The following is a 20,389-nucleotide window of genomic DNA, read 5'->3' as shown; positions in this document are numbered from 1 at the left end:
TGTACTTCATGATAGTGGTAAAATTTATTCGATATCACTTGCATTTATTTGTGAAAAAAATGGAAATTTGGTGAAAATTTTGCAATTTTCAAAATTTGAATTTTTATGCCCTTAAATCAGAGAGATATGTTGCACAAAATAGTTAATAAATAACATTTCCCACATGTCTACTTTACATCAGCACAATTTTGGAACCAACTTTTCTTTTTTATTAGGGAGCTATAAGGGTTAAAAGTTAACCAGCGATTTCTCATTTTTCCAACAAAATTTACAAAGCCATTTTTTTTAGGAACGACATCACATTTGAAGTGACTTTGAGGGGCCTTTATACAGAAAATACCCAAAAGTGACACCATTCTAAAAACTGCACCCCTCAATGTGCTCAAAACCACATTCAAGAAGTTTATTAACCCTTCACGTGTTTTACAGGAATTTTTGGAATATATAAGAAAAAAATTAACATTTAACTTTTTCACAAAAATGTTACTTACCCAATTTTTTTATTTACACAGGGGTAACAGGAAAAAATGGACCGCAAAATTTGTTGTGCAATTTTTCCTGAGTAAGCCGATACCCCATATGTGGGGGGGGGGGGGGGGACCACTGTTTGGGCGCACGGCAGGGATTCAGAAGGAAGGAGCGCCATTTGACTTTTTAATTGTAAAATTTGATTGAATAATTAGTGGATGTACCCCTGATGTGCCTAAACAGTGGAAACCCCCCACAAGTGACACCATTTTGGAAACTAGACCCCTCAGGGAACTTATCTAGATGTGTGGTGAGCACCCTGAACCCCCAAGTGCTTTACAGAAGTTTATAACATGGAGCCGTGAAAATAAAAAAATCTAACTTTTTCCACAAAAATGATGTTTTAGCCCCAATTTTTTTATTTTCACAAGGGTAAGAGGAGAAAATGGACCCCAAAAACTGTTGTGCAATTTCTCCTGAGTACGCAGATGTGGGGAAAATACAGTGTTTGGGCGCACGGCAGAGTTCAGAAGGGAAGGAGCACTGTGTGACTTTTTGAATTCAAAATTGGCTGGAATCGAGAGTGCACGCTATGTCGCGTTTGGAGAGCCCGTGATGTGCCTAAATAGTGGAAACCCCCCTCTAGTGACCCCATTTTGGAAACTACACCCCTCAAGGATTTTATCAAGGGGTATTGTGAACATTTTGAACTCAGAGGTACGACACAGAATTTCATAACATTAGGTCATCATATTGAATAAGTTGTCATTAGTCTTGAGAGCAAGTGATCGCTACTTGAGTTTGCATCGGGTACTTGGGTATGCACCATGTATCGCTTGTGCTCGAGTGACATGCTCGAGTCCTCGCCCACATGTTCCACGGTTGTTAGACGCCCAAAAACAACCATACGGGGATCGCTCGTGCATGGCAGGAAATCCCCGCGAGGTTTATTTGGCCGCAAAGCATATGGGGTGGAGACTCGAACATGTCACTTCAGCACCCGCGATACTCGGTGCATTCCCGAGCACCCAATGCAAGCTCAAGTAGCGAGCACTTGCGCTCAACACTAGTAGCCATATCGTCATGTTTTCCTTTTTTACTTTTGCAAAAAATCCCAACCCTAGCCCCAATCCTAGCCCCAGAGTTTATTTTTTACGCCGTTCCTCGTGTGGTATAAGTGATTAGACTTTATTCTTCAGGTCGGTGCGATTACAGCAATACCAGAATCATATCGGGTTTTTATGATTGACAGCTGTCACACACTAAAAGACACATTTTGTAAAATCTAGTTTTTGCATTGCCATATTTTGAGAGCTATAATTTTTCCATATTTTGGCCAACAGAGTCATGTGACGGCTTGTTTTTTGCGGGATGAGTTGACGTTTTTTTATTGGTGCCATTTTCAGGCATGTGACATTTTTTGATCGCTTTCTATTCCGTTTTTTTGGAGGCAGAATAAACAAAAACCAACAATTCAGGAATTTTTTAGTTTTTTTTTAAATATTTTTATGCTGTTCTGCGTGTGGTAAAATTGATAAGGCAGCTTTATTCTTCGGGTCAGTACGTTTACAGTGGTACCACATTTATATCGTTTTTCTATGTTTTGGCGCTTTTACACAATAAAAGCTATTTTATAGAAAAACATTTTTTTTGCATCGCTTTATTCTGAGAGCTTTAACTTTTTTATTTTTTTGCTGATGGAGCTGTATGGCGGCGTGTTTTATGCGGGACAAGATGACGTTTTCAGCGGTACCATTTTTATTTATATTCGTCTATTTGATCGCGTGTTATTCCATTGTTTGGCGGTATGATGATAAAGCATTGTTTTTTTGCTTAGTTTTTTATTTTATTTTACCGTGTTCACTAAAGGGGTTAACTAGAGGGACAGTTTTATAGGTCAGGTCGTTCCAGACGCGGCGATACCAATATGTGTACTTTTTATTATTTGTTTTTTTCGTAATAATATTTATTGATGGGTACATTATGTTTTTATTTTTGGTGGATTTTTTTTTTTTTCATTTTTAAACACTTTTTTTTTACTTTTATTCTTTGTCCCACTATGGGACTTTCACTTTTTTTATTCTGATCACCTGTATAACATAAGTATGGAGCACCATCCCTGTGCTATACAGGCTGTCAGCACTGCAGATGCAGAAGATACTTTGGTCATGCACTGCGCATGACCAAAATATCTTCCTGCTGTCTGGTGACCTGGGTGTTGTCATGACATCCGGGAAGCTGCGGCAGACATCGCTGGACGCCAGCAGGAGAGGTGAGTATCCTGATCACCTCCCCTTGCACTGCAATGCAGCGGTCGACTTAGATCACAGCATTGCGGGGGTTAATGTGCCGGGAGTGGTGCGGGACCGCTCCCTGCACATAGTCACAGCTGACACCAGGCGGCGATCGCGCCCCCACAGCCTGTGTGCAGGCGCGATCGGCAAGATGTACTAATATGTATCAGGCTCTTAAAGCTAGGGCGTAGATACGTATTAGTACATCTTGAGCTTTAAACGGGTTAACCCCTCTCAGCACTTTGTGTGTTGGAACACTTTGTTAGCTGCAGTATTTTAAGCATATAAAATATCAGTGCTACACATCTCCCCTCCAGTACTTTGCCAATGACTTTGTCACAAGGAGTATATAATAAGATTTATCTTATGTGAATATTAACCTATCTGAGGAGAGCACACTGAGCCAGGCTGCAGCTGTGACCTCTGTGGGGGTTTGCTTTTTCTCCTTTATAACTTGGGCCATGTTTTGATTGGCCAGTGACATGGAGGAGAAAAAGCAAATGCCCACAAAGTTCTGTTCTGTAAGCCCTGTTTGTGACGCCCCCACTGGGCCGTGGGGTACTCGGTAGCCGGGTCTGTCGATGCTGGGGGATGTCACAGTGGCGGTGACGTGGTCCATGACCCAGGGCGGTCAAAAAAAGGGTTATAAAGAAAAGGGGAATTAAAGTTTTATATATATAACATTCGTGACGCCACCTGTGGTATGTGGCTATATGGGGCCGCCGCTGCGGTGTAGATCCTCTGGACCTGATGATGATGCAGCAGAGTTGGTTCAGCTCTCCACAGGCAGACCTTAGTTCCAGGGCAGGAAGTGGTGATCATTGTACCATCCTTCTTTCTAACGAGAACTAATGGAGCTGCCCAGGGGCTACAACTATCTCTGATCACCCCAGCCTCCTTCATCTCCCGTAACATTCCTTTGGCACATTGATAGTGAGCTGGGGGTACAGGCCGGTACCTCTCTTTAATGGGCGGATGATCTCCTGTGGGGATATGATGTTGGACCCCTTTCACCTGCCCAAAGTCTAGTGGGTGTTTGCTGAAGACTCGCTCATATTCTTGGACCACCCGGTATACTCCATGCTTTTGGTGCAAAGGGGTGGAGTCAGTGCCCACTTGTAGCTTCTGACACCAATTCTCCACCTGCCCCTTGGAGCCGTTATCCTCCGCCAGTTTGGATGGAGGCAAGGGTTCCACTGCCTTTATTGCATTGTTACTGAAAGTGAACAGCTTAGCAAGAGTGGCATACCGGGGTAAATGGACCTCTTTCTCCCCACAATTCAGGATGCGTATCGGTACCCTCCCCTTGCAGACATCAACTATCCCCCCTGGTTGTCAAGATGGTGGGCCTACTATCAGAGTACACGGGTTCTACCAGGGCCTGATAATCTTGACCCCTGAGACCTATTGCTGCCCGACACCATATTAACATTTCACTCCTAGGGGGCATTGCAATGGTGAATGGATCACTCATCCTGACACTGCCGACTTCTTGTCACGGGTGTGTCGCCACGAAGATCGTCACGAGTACACAGCCTGACTTCTCGCAGCTGACTTGTTGGTGCTTTGTGTTTTTCGGCAGTGAGGGAGTTAATTCTCTCTCTCTCTGTGCTAGACGAGGTCCAGCCTCGCCCAGCTGCAATCAATACTTCTGTAGTGAGACTCCTTCAAATGCCTGCTGGTCTGTTTGGGAAGTGTCGGTGAAAGCATTTCATTCAGACTTTCAGAGCGGATCGTGGTGTTTGGAGTTTCTGAGATAAGTGTATTTGGAGTGTCTTTTCCCTTCCTCGCTTTATCATTTATCTCCTTTCCCGTTGGTGTTCCCTCTGTTGTAGTTGTGTAGTTGTTGTATGCAAGGTGGTTTTGGTTTTTCCCTTGTACTGTCTCGTTCGTCTAAGTACTGTGTGTGGGCATATTATTACTTGTCCCCTTTTGTTGTGATCGGGGTCCTTCTCAGGACTAGATTACTTAGGTGCAGGGATCCTCAGGAGGTAGGGGTTACGCTGGCGGCCTGGACCTCTGTACCTTTAACAGTACCTCCAGGTTGAGGGATTAGCCAGGGCCCCAGCTTAGGGTCAGCTTAGGCCCCCTACCTCCAGTATACAGAGACAGCGTGACACTTCTCCACCAGACAGCTCTACCCGTTGTCTTTACATCAGGGCTCTGATCTCCTTCTGCAGAACTCACTGCTGACTGGAACTGGCAGTGACTGCGACCTGTTGCAACAAAAGAATAATTTCCCCAAGGCAATTCTCTATCACATTGGTGCCTATAGTTATCATAGGATGACTTTCTCGACGATCAATATCAACAATAATCATTCCTTGTGATGGCAATTCTACTCGGCCAACTTTTATGGTCACCTCTTTATACCCCACCTGAGGCAAGGGCTGACCATTGCTGGCATAGATACTAAGATGTTCATCTGGACGGCGGGTAATGTCTGAATCAGTCCAGTATTGCTTATAAAGGATATATGACATCGTTGTCACCTGGGAACCAGTGTCCAGCAATGCGTTCATCGGGATGCCATCAAGCATGACAGGTAGGACCGGTCATCCTCCCACGTACTTGTCTCGCCAGCTTTGTGGGCCTGGTAGTCTTACTCCTGGGGGTTGGCCCTCTGCCCCAGGGGTTGCTCGTTTAAATTAGCGATCGCTGTTCCTCCCTCTGGTTGGTGGAATTCTTCTCTGTCGTCGCCACGGGACGTCATCTGGACTGGAAGCCAGCTGGATCTTTTCCTTTGGAGACACTTGCATGGCCTGCATGGTTTTGGTTAGTGTAGCCACACTTTTGGTCAGCTCCTGGACCTGAAGGTGTAGGTCTGCAGAGGGGTCATTATCTAGGGTCTGCGCGTCAGCCTCCACAGGTGCCGGGGAAAAGGATGCCACCTCCTGGTGGTATGTGATAGCTGAGCGCTGGAGGGATGCAGCCCCACCTGGGGTTGGTTCTCGTAACACCCGGATGGCTAGGTCTTTAACCCCTTTACAGCCCATGACGTATTAATATGCGTCAGTGCCCTGGGCTTTAAGAGCCTGACCCGTATTAGTACGTCATCGCGATCGCGCGCGCACACAGGCTGTGTGGGCGTGATCGCCGCCGGGTGTCAGCTGATAGTCACAGCTGACACCTGGTACTATGTGCAGGGATCGGTCCCGCACCGCTCCCAGCACATTAACCCCCGAAATGCTGCGATCGAAGTTGATCGCAGCATTGCGGTGGCAAGGGGAGGTGATCGGTATACTCACCTCCTCTTCCGGCCTCCAGCGCTGTCTGCCGCGGCTTCCCGGGTGTTGCCATGATGACCCGATGTCGTCATGACAACATCCGGGTCACCAGACAGCAGTAAGATTGTTTGGACATGCGCAGTGCATCTCCAAACTATCTTCTCCCTGTCCAGCGCTGACTGCTTGCATGGCACAGGGATGGTGCTGCATTCCTCTGCCATGCAGGCGATCAGAATAAAAAAAGTGAAAGTCCCATAGTGGAACAAAGTAAAAAAGTAAAAAAACTCCCAGAAAGTGAAAAAAAAAATAAAAAAAAAATCCACTAAAAATAAAAATATAATGTACCCATCAATAAATATTATTAAGAAAAAAACCAAACAAACAATAAAAGTACACATATTTGGTATCGCCGCGTCCTTAACGACCTGGCCTATAAAACTGTTCCACTAGTTAACCCCTTCAGTGAACACGGTAAAAAAAAAAACAAAGCAAAAAACAATGCTTATCATACCGCCAAACAAAAAATGGAATAACACGCGATCAAAAAGACGAATATAAATAAAAATGGTATCGCTGAAAACGTCATCTCGTCCCGCAAAAAAACAAGCCGCCATACAGCTCCATCATCCGAAAAATCAAAAAGTTACAGCTCTCAGAATAAAGCGATGCAAAAAAATCATTTTTTCTATAAAATACAGTTATATGAAAAAGTTTGAGCACCCCTATTAATCTTAAGCTTAATGTTTTATAAAAATTGGTGATTTTGCAACAGCTATTTCAGTTTGATATATGTAATAACTGTTGGACACAGTAATGTTTCTGCCTTGAAATGAGGTTTATTGTACTAACAGAAAATGTGCAATCTGCATTCAAACAAAATTTGACAGGTGCATAAGTATGGACACCTCACCAGAAAAGTGACATTAATATTTAGTAGATCCTCCTTTTGCAAAAATAACAGCCTCTAGTAGCTTCCTGTAGCTTTTAATGATTTCCTGGATCCTGGATGAAGGTATTTTTGACCATTCCTCTTTACAAAACAATTCCAGTTCAGTTAAGTTTGATGGTCGCCGAGCATGGACAGCCCTCTTCAAATGATCCCACAGATGTTCAATGATATTCAGGTCTGGGGACTGGGATGGCCATTCCAGAGCATTGCAATTGTTCCTCTGCATGAATGCTTGAGTAGATTTGGAGCGGTGTTTTGGATCATTGTCTTGCTGAAAGATCCATCCCCTGCGTAACTTCAACTTTATCACTGATTCTTGAACATTATTGTCAAGAATCTGCTGATACTGAGTGGAATCCATGTGTCCCTCACTTTAACAAGATTCCCGGTGCCGGCATTGGCCACACAGCCCCAAAGCATGATGGAACCTCCACCAAATTTTACTGGGGGTAGCAAGTGTTTTTCTTGGAATGCTGTGTTTTTTTGCCGCCATGCATAACGCCTTTTTGTATGACCAAACAACTCAATCTTGGTTTCATCAGTCCACAGGACCTTCTTCCAAAAAGAAATTGGCTTCTCCAAATGTGCTTTTGCATACCTCAGCCGACTCTGTTTGTGGCGTGCTTGCAGAAATGGCTTTTTTCCATCACTCTCCCATACAGCTTCTCCTTGTGCAAAGTGCGTTGTATAATTGACCGATGCACATTGACACCATCTGCAGCAAGTTGATGCTGCAGCTCTCTGGAGGTGGTCTGAGGATTGTCCTTGACTGATCTCACCATTCTTCTTCTCTGCCTTTCTGATGTTTTTCTTGGCCTGCCACTTCTGGCCTTAACAAGAACTGTCCCTGTGTTCTTCCATTTCCTTACTATGTTCCTCACAGTGGAAACTGACAAAACCAGGGGAGGAGTCCTGAGGAGATAATTTGCATATTCCCACTGCATTTTGGGGTAAGTGAAGAGTCTCCGTGAGCTCAAAGAACACTGGATTTTGGCTGTTGGAGCTGAAAAGAGGACATCGGTAAACCAGGGGAGGAGTCCTGAGGAGATAATTTGCATATTCCCACTGCATTTTGGGGTAAGTGAAGAGTCTCCGTGAGCTCAAAGAACACTGGATTTTGGCTGTTGGAGCTGAAAAGAGGACATCGGTAAACCAGGGGAGGAGTCCTGAGGAGATAATTTGCATATTCCCACTGCATTTTGGGGTAAGTGAAGAGTCTCCGTGAGCTCAAAGAACACTGGATTTTGGCTGTTGGAGCTGAAAAGAGGACATCGGTAAACCAGGGGAGGAGTCCTGAGGAGATAATTTGCATATTCCCACTGCATTTTGGGGTAAGTGAAGAGTCTCCGTGAGCTCAAAGAACACTGGATTTTGGCTGTTGGAGCTGAAAAGAGGACATCGGTAAACCGCGTGCCTGCCGGCGCGCGCATTTTGAAGCTTTTTTTTTTTGAAGCTTTTTTCACTGTTTTCAGAACATTAACAGTAAGAACATGGAACAGTCCAGGAGCCATTTGGTGAGCTGCATATCCTGCTACATGTTCACAGACTTGCCAGTGGAAAAGCCAAACTTCACATGCCAGAAATGCAAGCTTGTGTCCCTGTTGGAGGAAAAGTTGCAAAATCTAGAAGAGAGGTTAACTACCTTGAAAATCATTAAGGAAGGTGAAGAGTTCTTAGACAGAGCAGAATTATCTCTTCATGATTCAGAAAGAGAAGAAATTCGAACTGCACCTGAGGAAACAGAGGAATGGAAGCATGTGACCCACAGAAGCAGGAGGATCGAGAGGCAGTCAGCACCTATACTGCTCAGGAACCAGTACCAGGCTCTCTCGCAGGAGAACCATGAAGAAATACAGCAAGATAAGACTTTGCCAGCAATGAATAACCTTGTAAGCCCTCAGAATCCTCCTGGATGGAGAAAGAAGAATGTTGTGAAGAAAAAACGGAGAGTGGTGGTCATGGGGGATTCCCTGTTAAGAGGAACAGAGGCCGCTATCTGCAGACCAGACATAACCTCAAGAGAAATGTGCTGTCTTCCAGGAGCAAAAATTAAAGATGTGTCTGACAGGATATCAAGACTCTTCAGACCTACAGATCACTACCCATTCCTGCTAATACATGTGGGGACAAATGACACCGCAAGAAAGGACCTGGAAACCATCTGCAGTGACTTTGAAGACTTGGGCAAGAAAGTGAAAGAATTGGGAGCGCAGGTGGTCTTCTCATCCATCCTCCCAGTGGATGGCCATGGAACAATGAGGTGGAATAAGATTCTACAGGTAAACAACTGGCTACGTCGATGGTGCCGTCAACAAGGATTTGGATTTCTGGATCACGGAATGAATTACCTATACGATGGACTACTTGCTAGAGATGGGGTGCACCTTACGAAGACTGGAAAACATGTATTTGGAAATTGCCTTGCTGCACTCATCAGGAGAGCTTTAAACTAGAACAATGTGGGAAGGGAAGCAAAAGGCCAGAAAAAGCCATACAGCTGACAAATACTATTGAGATCTCTGCTACTGGAAGTGGAAAGGAAGAACAAAGACAAAACAATTTAAATAATAAAAATATGGGAGGAAGAGAAACCAATCACAAACTAAAATGTTTTTATACAAATGCACAAAGCATGGGCAACAAACAAGGAGAATTAGAACTACTAACGCAGGAAAAGAAATATGATGTCATTGGAATCACTGAAACTTGGTGGGACGATACACATGATTGGAATAAAAGGCTAAAAGGATACAACTTATTTGCAAGAAACAGACTTGATAAACGAGGAGGAGGTGTCGCATTGTATGTTAGAAAAGCGTATATCTGCACAGAGATTAAAGCTTCAGAGACTGGGAGTTCTGTGGAAACTGTTTGGGTAAGAATACAAGGAGAGAACAACGGAAAGGACACCATTGTAGGCATTTACTACAGGCCACCTGGGCAAGCTGAAGATATGGATGAACTCTTTATGTATCAAATGACCAAGTTCTCAAAAAAATATGACGTAGTGGTCATGGGAGATTTCAACTATCCAGACATTTGTTGGGAATCTCTCTCAAGTAAAACTAACAGGTCAAGCAAATTCTTATCCTCTCTTGCTGACAACTTTATCTTCCAAAAGGTAGGGGAGAAAACAAGGGGATCTGCTACTTTGTATCTAATCCTTATAAACAGGGAGGAAATGGTTGAGGAGGTAAAGGTGGCTGGGACCCTAGGAGGCAGCGATCATGCTATTATAGAATTTTGGATAACTAGAGGAGGAAGACATGTGAAGACTCAAACTTCAAGGTTAGATTTTAGAAAGGCAGATTTTAAGAGACTCAGAAAGAGAATAGGAGGGATCCAATGGCTGGATGTCCTTAAGGACAAAAATGTCCAGGAAGGATGGGAAATTTTTAAAAATGAGATTCTCAAAGCACAATCGTTAACAATCCCGAAAAGTAGGAAGAATGGGAAGCATTTAAGGAAACCAGGATGGATGAACACAGAACTTAAACACATGCTAAAAAGAAAGAAAGAAATGTTTATTAAATGGAAAGAGGGAGGCATATCTAAAGATTATAATGCAGTATGCAGATCCTGCAGGGCATGTATCAGGTTAGCTAAAGCTGACAATGAATTAAGGCTTGCAAGAGATGTCAAAAGCAATAAAAAAGGATTTTGGGGGTATGTCAAAAGTAAAAGAAAAGTCAAAGATGCTATAGGATTTTTACAGGATGAAAATGGAGAAATGGTAAGAGAGGATGTTGAGAAGGCCAAACTTTTTAATTCCTATTTTGCATCTGTTTTCTCTCAGAAAGAAAATGTAACATCAACTGATCTTCACTGTCCTTTTAAAGGAATAGAAGAATCCAAGTTATCTGTAAACAGAAAGATTGTGAGGGAATATTTAGCTAACATAAATGAGTTCAAGTCTCCAGGTCCAGATGAATTACACCCCAGAGTACTGAAGGAGATCGTAGAAGAAATTTTAGAACCACTCTCCATAATCTTTGAAAATTCTTGGAGAACAGGAGAAGTCCCAGAAGACTGGAGAAGAGCAAATGTTGTTCCTATCTTCAAAAAGGGGAAGAAGGTGGACCCAGGGAACTATAGGCCGGTGAGTCTGACTTCTATACCAGGAAAGATCTTTGAACAAATTATTAAACATCATGTATGTAAGTACCTGGATAAGAATGAAGTGATTAACCAGAGTCAGCATGGGTTTATAACTAACAAGTCATGTCAGACTAACTTAATTTCCTTCTATGACAGAATCACTGACTGGGTGGATCAGGGAAATGCTGTAGATATAGTATATCTTGACTTCAGCAAAGCATTTGACAAAGTATCTCACACCATCCTTATTGAAAAAATGACCAAGTATGCAATGGACCAGGCAACTGTTAGGTGGATTCATAACTGGCTTAGTGATCGGACTCAAAGGGTGATTGTAAATGGCTTCACATCCAGCTGGATGAATGTCTCAAGTGGGGTACCACAGGGCTCCGTCCTGGGACCTGTATTGTTCAACATCTTTATCAATGATTTAGATGAAGGAATTGAGGGTAAACTGATTAAATTTGCTGATGACACAAAGCTAGGAGGGATAGCTAATACTAGAGAAGAGAGAGAGAGGATTCAAAAAGACCTAAATAAACTGGAGCAGTGGGCAGCAACCAACAGAATGGTTTTTAACAGGGAAAAATGCAAAGTACTACATCTGGGCAATAAAAATGAAAAAAGCATATACAGAATGGGAGGAATAGAGCTAAGCAACAGTACATGTGAAAAAGACTTAGGTATACTAATAGATCATAGACTGAACATGAGTCAACAGTGTGATGCAGCAGCAAAAAAGGCAAATACAATTCTGGGATGTATTAACAGAAGCATACAGTCTAGATCACGTGAAGTCATTATTGGTCTTTACTCCTCTTTGGTCAGACCTCATCTGGAATACTGTGTACAGTTTTGGGCACCACATTTTAAAAAAGACATAGACAAACTGGAGCAAGTTCAGAGAAGAGCGACCAGAATGGTGACTGGTCTGCAAACCATGTCCTATGAGGAACGGTTGCAGGATTTGGGAATGTTTAGCTTGCAAAAAAGAAGACTGAGAGGAGACTTAATAGCTGTCTACAAATATGTCAAGGGCTGTCACATTGTAGAAGGATCATCTTTATTCTCATTTGCACAAGGAAAGACTAGAAGCAATGGGATGAAACTAAATGGGAGGAGACACAGATTAGATATTAGAAAAAACTTTTTGACAGTTAGGGTGATTAATGAGTGGAACAGGCTGCCACGAGAGGTGGTGAGTTCCCCTTCAATGGACGTCTTCAAACAGAGGCTGGACAGACATCTGTCTGAGATGATTTAGTGAATCCTGCTTTGAGCAGGGGGTTGGACCAGATGACCCAGGAGGTCCCTTCCAACTCTACCATTCTATGATTCTATGACAGGTTAAATCTCTGAGACAGCTTTTTGTATCCTTCCCCTGAACAACTATGTTGAATAATCTTTGTTTTCAGATCATTTGACAGTTGTTTTGAGGAGCCCATGATGCCACTCTTCAGAGGAGATTCAAACAGGAGAACAACTTGCAAGTGGCCATTTTAAGTAGCTTTTCTCATGATTGCATACACCTGGCTATGAAGTTCAAAGCTCAATGAGGTTACAAAACCAAAAAAAGTGCTTTAGTAAGTCAGTAAAAAGTAGGTAGGAGTAATTAAAACAAGAAAATGATAAGGGTGCCCATACTTATGCACCTGTCAAATTTTGTTTGAATGCAGATTGCACATTTTCTGTTAGTACAATAAACCTCATTTCAAGGCAGAAACATTACTGTGTCCAACAGTTATTACATATATCAAACTGAAATAGCTGTTGCAAAAACACCAATTTTAAGAAAACATTAAGCTTAAGATTAATAGGGGTGCCCAAACTTTTTCATATAACTGTAGCTTTTATTGTGTAAAAGCACCAAAACATAAAAAACTATATAAATATGGTACCGCTGTAAATGTACTGACCCGAAGAATAAAGCTACCTTATCAATTTTACCACACCCGGAGCAGAATAAAAAAATGTAAAAAAACACAATTCCTGAATTGTTGTTTTTTGTTTATTCTGCCTCCCAAAAGCTGGAATAGAAAGCGATCAAAATATGTCACATGCCTGAAAATGGCACTAATAAAAACGTCAACTCATCCCGCAAAAAACAAGCCGTCACATGACTGTCGGCCAAAATATGGCGATGCAAAAACTAGATTTTACAAAATGTGTCTTTTAGTGTGTGACAGCTGTCAATCATAAAAACCCGATATGATTCTGGTATCGCTGTAATCGCACCGACCCGAAGAATAAAGTAATCTCATCACTTATACTGCACGAGGAACGGCGTAAAAAATAAACGCTAGGGCTGGGGTTGGGGTTGTGCTAATGTTAGGGTTGGGTTTTTTTTTTTTTCAAAAGTAAAAAAAAAAAAAAAAAAAAAAAAGATGACGATATGGCAACAAGTGTTGAACGCAAGTGCTCGCTACTTGAGTTTGCATCAGGTGCTCGGGTATGCACTGAGTATCGCGGGTGCTCGAGTCTCCGCCCCATATGCTTTGCGGCCAAAAAAACCTTGCGGGAATTGCCTGCCATGCACGAGCGATCCCCGCATGTTTTTTTGGGGGTGTCTAATTAAACCGTGAAACATGCGGGCGGGGACTCGAGCATTTCACTTGAGCACCCGTGATACATGGTGCATACCTGAGTACCCGATGCAAACTCAAGTAGCGATCACTTGCGCTCAAGAGTAATGACAACTTATTCAATATGATGACCTAATGTTATCAAATTCTGTGTCGTACCTCTGGGTTCAAAATGTTCACTATACCCCTTAATAAAATCCTTGAGGGGTATAGTTTCCAAAATGGGGTCACTTGTGGGGGAGCTCCACTGTTTAGGCACATCACGGGCTCTCCAAACGCGACATGGTGTCCGCTAACAAATTGAATGGAAAATCGGCTCAAATTGTTAGCAGACACCATGTTGCGTTTGGAGAGCCCCTGTGTGCCTAAACATTGGAGCTCCCCCACAAGTGACCCCATTTTCGAAACTAAACCCCCCAAGGCACCTATCTAGATGCATAGTGAGCACTTGGAACCCTCAGCTGCTTCACAAATTGATTCGTAAAAATGAAAAAGTGGAAAAAGAAAATACTTTTTCATTTTTACAAATCTATTTGTGAAGCACCTAGGGGTTCCAAGTTCGCACTATGCATCTAGATAGGTGCCTTGGGGGGTCTAGTTTCCAAAATGGGGTCACTTGTGGGGGGTTTCCACTGTTTAGGTACATCAGGGGCTCTCCAAACGCAACATGGCGTCCGCTAATTATTCAAGTAAATTTTACAATCAAAAAGTCAAATGGCGCTCCTTCCCTTCCGAGCCATGCCGTGCGCCCAAACAGTGGTTTTTCCCCACATATGGGGTATCTGCGTGCCCAGGGGAAATTGCACAACAAATTTTGGGGTCCATTGTTTCTTGTTACCCCTGCGAAAATAAAAATAATTGGGTCTAAAGTAACATTTTTGTGAAAAAAGTTAAATGTTCATTTTTTTTCTTCCACATTCCAAAAATTCCTGTGAAGCACCTGAAGGGTTAATAAAGTTCTTGAATGTGGTTTTGAGCACCTTGAGGGGTGCAGTTTTTAGAATGGTGTCACATTTGGGTATTTTCTGTCATAAAGACCTCTCAAAGTGACTTCAAATGTGATGTGGTCCCTAAAAAAAATGGTTTTGTAAATTTTGTTGGAAAAATGAGAAATCGCTGGTCAACTTTTAACCCTTATAGCTCCCTAACAAAAAAAAATTTTGGTTCCAAAATTGTGCTGATGTAAAGTAGACATGTGGGAAATCTTATTTATTAACTCTTTTGTGTGACATATCTCTCTGATTTAAGGGCATAAAAATTCAAATTTTGAAAATTGCAAAATTTTCAAAATTTTTGCCAAATTTCCATTTTTTTCACTAATAAATGCATGTGATATCGAAGAAATTTTGCCACAATCATGAAGTACAATATGTCACGAAAAAACAAACTCAGAATCAGGGGGATCCGTTGAAGCGTTCCAGGGTAATTACTTCATAAAGTGACAGTGGTCAGAATTGAAAAAATTGGCCTGGTCATTAACGTGCAAACCACCCTCGGGGGTAAAGGGGTTAAATTGCGCAAAGTCCAGATCAGGGTTTTGCAGAGCCATAATGCTCAGCTGTGTCCGGTGAGCGTTAGACAGGAGCCCCTCAATAAACTGCTCAGTTAGCAATCTATATATACAAATGTTCCAACAATACATCCCTAATTTCATTTTAATAGACCGGGCAAGTGCCCCACATTGAAGCTATACAACTCATATAAACTTTGAAAAGAGGAGGAGAACACTGAGTAAAAGCTAAACACATATAATTTTATTAATTCATTTCATTAAAAAATTACACGAATATTTAAGGTCATTCAATGTTGAGATGTGGAGATGAGTAACCCAGTGCAAGGCTGGAACACCCGGTCACAGTACACACGCATAGGTTAATTAAGTCAGCTGCATGAATTAAACATGCTAGTAAACTAAATAGTAAGCAGTAATATGCCAGATATGATGTACCAAAAAATTATTAATCACATAGGTACTTCATGCAGCAATGCTTTTGCTAATATCAAATGATAACACACAGCTATAGATGGAAAGCCCATACAATAGTCATAATGGTGATACATATCGCTAGAGCATAAGTATAAAAGAGAGGGCTCCATCCATAGTTAATAGAAGTCAGCTCAAAAGCAAAAGTCACTCATACCCATGCTTGCAGAGATCTGCACCGGGTCCCCAGCCAAGCCTCAGCCCCAAACGCACGCTTTCACCGTCTGGCTTCCTCAGGGGGCGTGGTCAGACACATATCCATCCTGTGTTTATAACTACAAGGACCTTCCGTTCCCATGTTCAAATTGAGCCAATAGCATTACAGTAGGCGGCGCATGCGCCCCCGAGCTGTCGTGTCCGCGGAAGCCCCACCCCCGTCAATCACTCGAGCAGGGCCAGGCACGAGCCACGGAGTGCAGGAGAGATCAAAGATAGGGAGCGGGGCACCGCAAAACAGGGCAGAGGGGGCGCATGCTCACCATACGCAGCACAGCACAACCGCCAGCAGTCTCAGATGTATACAGGTGGTACCCCCTTACATGGACCAGTGCTGCAATAAATGCAAGAGAGAACGTTACCCAACCTAGGAATAGTTATATAAGAGAAAGTGCAATTGTGCCTGAAAGTGACTGCCAGTCAGAATGTATACGTATATACATCCAGAGAAGCAGATCCAAGTCTAAAGTGCAAATGTGCAATACACTTCACCAGTGAGAATACAAAGTGCAGATAAATAGTCAGCATGGACACATCACACAAGATGTACAATTTCCTACAGACAGCATATTTGATATATGTATTATAAAAAGCTTCATATCCGCTTCATACTTCACTTTGAATTTCATTAGTGCTGAATTTGCAGAGGTTGATGATCTATGCCAGTAATTCCCAAAGGAGTGAAGTCCTCACATTATACAGCTCAGGAAAAGCCAATCCCAGAGGGTAATGTCCTCCAAACGCAGAGTTAAAATGCATCATGGCAGAAGAGAGGAAAGAAGAAAGGGTCATATGAGACCCTAATCCTTGCGGACTGTAAGCATTAATTTGAGAAAGCGAAATTAGTAACAGAATAGACCAAATGCAATAGTAATGTTAAAACCGAATAAAAACGACACAAGATAAATATATTAAAAACCCGTCTCTACAAAGAGGCAGGGAAAAGGCAGAGACACACATTAATTACAAATATGAAGCAAAGCCCAATGCCTCATTGAGGCCTTGCGGTACCATGGTTCCCAGAAGTGTGATCCAACGGCATTCCTTTTGTGCCAGAAGGCGTTTTATGTTGTCCCCTCTAATGCCGCATTGTACATGTTCAATACCGCGCACCATAAAACATTTAGGATTACAATTGTGGGCCTTATGGTAATGGCGGGGTATTGTTTTTAGTTGAGAGGGGTCTATAGCGGTTGCAGCCGCACAAATATCCCTCACATGTTCGCGCATACGTATCCTCAATTGTCTTGAGGTTAATCCAACGTAAATTTTAGGGCAGCTGCACACAGCATAATATATTACCTGTGAGGTGGAACATGTGATGTGCTGCTTAATCATATATGTCTTCTTCCCATTGGCCGTAGCAAAGCTCGTCGATCTCAATATATTTTTGCATGCAATGCAATCACCACATGGGAAACATCCAGAGGGGGGTCCACGGGTTCCAAACGGGTTTACTTTCATGTGGACATAATGACTTTGTGTCAATAAATCTTTTAGGTTAGGGGATCTTCTTGGTGTCATAAGTGGATGGTCTGGAATGAATTGAGACAAAGCGGGCTCAGTTTTTAAGATATTCCAGTGCTTCCTCAAGCACTCCCTCATGGTGTCCCATTCCCCATTGTAGGTTGAGATGAACCGAACTACCTCATTGGCATCATGGTTTTTGGGGGGTGGATATAGTAATGTTTCCCTCCCCCTCCTTTTAGCTTTGATATAAACATTTCTATTGCTGTAGCCACGGGCTCTAAATCTTTCCCGCATGTCATCAGACTGTGTTTCAAAGTGCACGTCTGAGGAGGAGATCCGTCTGATTCTCATAAATTGTCACACCGGGATACCTTTAATGATAGAGTATGGATGTCCCGAGCTGGAGTGTAGTAACGAATTTACCGAGGTGGACTTCCGATGGACATCAGTCTGAAGTTGGAATGAGGAATCCACACATATCTTAATGTCCAGAAAGTCCACCTGTGTCTTGCAACTGGAATGCGTTAGTTTAATATTGAATCTGTTTACATTCAGTTGCAGCATAAATTCCTGGAGTTGGGCCTCAGTGCCTTGCCAGATGATCAGCGGCCTGCACACCTCCCCCGCCAAAAATCTCTCTCTCCCAGTAACCCAGGAGGAGGTTGGCATAAGAAGGGGCACAGGCCACCCCATCGCAGTGCCGCACCCCTGCAGGTAAAATACATCCTTGAACACAAAAAAATTGTGCGTCAGGATGTAGGCCAACAACTCCAGGATTAGGTCGCAGGTCTGGTCATCCCAGTTGCTATTGTGTAAAAAGAACTTGCATGCCCCGAGGCCATCTTGATGTCTTATACAGGTGTAGAGTGCCTCTATGTCCGCCGTAACTAGTATCATATCACTATCCAGGACCATCCCATCGATGCGGGCCAGGACGTCCTTCGTGTCACGTGCATAGGAGGGCAAAGTTTCAACTAAGGGTTTTAAATAAAAATCAATGAATTTGCATATTGGTTCACATAGCCCCCCAATGCCGGACACGATCGGACGCCCTGGCGGCTCCAACGGGTTCTTATGGACCTTGGGCAGAAAGTAGATGGTAGGAATTCTGGGGAACTTAGTAGTCAGACCATCATAGGCTTTTTTGAGGATAATGCCCTTATCAAAGGCCCGAAACAATATATCATCCAGTTCAGCAGAGTAAGTAGTCATTGGGTTCTGCCCTAGCCTACAATAGGTTGTTTTGTCCCTCAAGTGTCTAAACGCCTCCAGGGGTTGCTCGTTTAAATTAGCGATCGCTGTTCCTCCCTCTGGTCAGTGAAATTCTTCTATGCCGTCGCCACGGGACGTTATCTGGACTGGAAGCCAGCTGGATCTTTTCCTTTGGAGACACTTGCATGGCCTGCATGGTTTTGGTTAGTGTAGCCACACTTTTGGTCAGCTCCTGGACCTGAAGGCATAGGTCTGCAGAGGGGTCATTATCTAGGGTCTGCGCGTCAGCCTCCACAGGTGCCGGGGAAAAGGATGCCACCTCCTGGTGGTATGTGATAGCTGGGCGCTGGAGGGATGCAGCGCCACCTGGGGTTGGTTCTCGTAACACCCGGATGGCTCGGTCTTTAAATTGCGCAAAGTCCAGATCAGGGTTTTGCAGAGCCATAATGCGCAGCTGTGTCCGGTGAGAGTTAGACAGGAGCCCCTCAATAAACTGCTCAGTTAGCAATCTGTCCTCGTCTCGCACACTGTCGGGGTCTACCTGTTTAATGGCCCGCAGCGCTTCCTGCAGGTTTAGAGCATAGTCCCGTACACTGTCCTGCACCCTTTGTTTGCACCCGTAGAACTTCATTTTAATTTCTGCTGCTGTGCAGGTGTCAAAAGTATCCTTCAACCGGGCCAGTATTTCCTTAACAGTGCCTCTGTCCCTGCCTGGCCAGGACTTCACCTCTCTCTGGGCTGCACCGATTAGCTGGCCTATGAGGATGCTGACTTTTTGCTCCTCAGACAGGGGGTACACTTTAAACAAACTGCGCAGTCTCTCCTCAAAGTCGCTCAGGGTGTGTGACTTCCCCGAGTACTGGGGCAACCACGCCTCCCCCGGTATATACTGTATGGCATTGATAACGGCACCACAGTAGCGGTGTCCGCGCTCGCGGCTGAATCCTCTCCCAGGTTGGGCATTTTCCTCCCCCCTAGTGAACCTCAGCCAGGTCCTGGGTGTCTGCTGACATACCAGTGTGCTGCTCTGCAGGCGGGAGGGATCGCTTACCCGGCGGTTCTGGATCGGGGCCTCTTGCTTCCCCTCGGCGGACGGCAAATGACGTGATGACACAGTTCAGTAAAGTCTATGGCACACAGGACCCGGTTATACCGGGCTTCGTGAATCCTGTTCGTGATGCCAAGTTGATGTGCCCCCTGGGCCGTGGGGTACTCGGTAGCCGGGTCGGTCGATGCTGGGGGATGTCACGGTGGTGACCCGGTCTGTGACCCAGGGCGGTCAATAAAAGGGGAATAAAGAAAAGGGGAATTAAAGTTTTATATATATAACATTCGTGACGCCACTTGTGGTATGCGGCTATATGGGGCCGCCGCTGCGATGCAAATCCTATGGAGCTGATGATGATGCAGCAGAGTTGTTTCAGCTCTCCACAGACAGAGCTTAGCTCCAGGGCAAGAAGTGGTGATGTTATAGATGTTGCTGTGCAGTGTAGTGCAGGAGATGGCGCAGATAATGACCAGTCCACAACTTAATGGCAGTTTCCTCTTATCTTTACTTGCGGTGGTTAGGCAGACCGGGGCACGGGTACTAGCTGGTTGTAGAGGTCCGGGCGGCCTGGAAGTAAGTTGGGAATCCACCTCGCCAGGTGAAGTTGTAGGCCTTCCCTTTGCACTAATCTCTTTGGCCATGCTGCTTATAGCTGTGCTGCGGCCCTCGTCCCTGAGTAAAACGTCTTTGTGCTCACCCGTATGGCAGGCAGCGCCGGCCTTCCTGGAGTGTCACTCCCACGTGACGGTGCTGGGCCCTATGTACTGCGGAGCCTCCAGGCGTCTGATGGGGCCAGGAGACCTGCAGTCTTCTGCCCTCCGGTTTCTGCTGCTGGGCCTTC

General features: G+C 44.0%; 1 protein-coding gene across 4 annotated transcripts in view; it reads left to right on the top strand.

Annotated features, from left to right (window-relative positions):
- Positions 1 to 20,389, top strand: part of LOC141265890 (cytochrome P450 2D17-like) — a 107,667-nt gene that overhangs the window by 39,686 nt on the left and 47,592 nt on the right. The window lies entirely within an intron of this gene.

The sequence above is a fragment of the Phyllobates terribilis genome, unplaced genomic scaffold, assembly GCF_046119375.1.
Source record: "Phyllobates terribilis strain yellow unplaced genomic scaffold, ASM4611937v1 Scaffold_4__5_contigs__length_816908805, whole genome shotgun sequence".
NCBI classification, from domain to species: domain Eukaryota; kingdom Metazoa; phylum Chordata; class Amphibia; order Anura; family Dendrobatidae; genus Phyllobates; species Phyllobates terribilis.
Note: the sequence above shows the minus strand (reverse complement) of the source record. Positions and strands in the feature narration are given on the sequence as shown.